Consider the following 1,251-nt stretch of genomic DNA (forward strand, 5'->3'; position numbering starts at 1 on the left):
TATTCCATTGTGTGGATATACCATAATTTGGTTATCCACTCATCCGTTGATGGGCATTTAGGTTGTTTCCATCTCTTTGCTATGGTGAATTTTTCTGCGATGAATACAGGTGTACATATGTCTGTTCGTGCGCTATCTCTTACCTCTTTAGGATATATTCCTAGTAATGGAATTGCTGGGTCAAATGGTACTTCTATTTTTAGTTTTTTAAGGAAACGCCATACCGTTTGCCACAATGGTTGTACCATTTTACAATCCCACCAGCAGTACACAAAAGTTCCAATCTCTCCACAACCCCGCCAGCATTTGTTACTATCTGATCTGTTGAACTTTACTATTACGCTGGGGTGAGATGATATCTCATTGTTGTTTTGATTTGCATCTCTCTAATGATTAATGATCGTGAGCAATTTCTCATGTGTTTGTTGGCTGCTTGTATGTCTTCTTTGGTGAAGTGTTTGGTCAAGTCTTTTGCCCATTTGTGAATTGGGGTATTTGTCTTTTTGGTGTTGAGGTGTTGAAGTTTTCTGTAGATTTTGGAGATAAGTCCTTTGGCAGATATGTCATAGGCAAATATTTTCTCCCAATCTGCAGGTTCTCTTTTTACCCTTTTGATGAAATCTTTCAATGCACACAGGAATTTAATTTTTTAAAGGTCTCAGTCATCTAGCTTCTCTTCTATTTCCTGCACATTCTGGGTTATGCTTGACAGTCTATTTATGTCATAAATTAGGGCTCCTAGATTTGTCCCTATTTTACCTTTGATGAATTTTATAGTTTTGGGTTTAACATTTAAGTCTTTGATCCAGCTTGAGTCTGTTTTTGTGTATGGGGTGAGATATGGGTCTTGTTTCATTTTTCTACAGGTGGATATCCAGTTTTGCCAGTACCATTTATTAAAGAGGCTATCTCTTCCCCATTTAATGGGCTTTAGGCCTTTATCAAAGATCCGTTGTTCATAGATGGATGGGTCTATGTCTGAGCTTTCAATTCTGTTCCATTGGTCTATCTGTCTAACATTGTACCAGTACCATGCTGTTTTGACTACTGTGGCTGTATAGTAATTCTTAAGATCTGGAGTATGAGACCTCCCACTTTGTTTTTCTTCTTGAGAAGTGCTCTGCTTATTCGAGGTCTCTTTCCTTTCCATATGAAATTAGTAATTAGTTTTTCCATGTCCTTAAAAAAATTTGTTGAAATCTGGATCGGGATTGTGTTAAATGTATAGATTGCTTTAGGTAGTAGCGACAT

This window comes from Orycteropus afer, unplaced genomic scaffold, assembly GCF_000298275.1.
Source record: "Orycteropus afer afer isolate SDZICR_OR568_19922 unplaced genomic scaffold, OryAfe1.0 scaffold00229, whole genome shotgun sequence".
In the NCBI taxonomy this organism is placed as follows: domain Eukaryota; kingdom Metazoa; phylum Chordata; class Mammalia; order Tubulidentata; family Orycteropodidae; genus Orycteropus; species Orycteropus afer.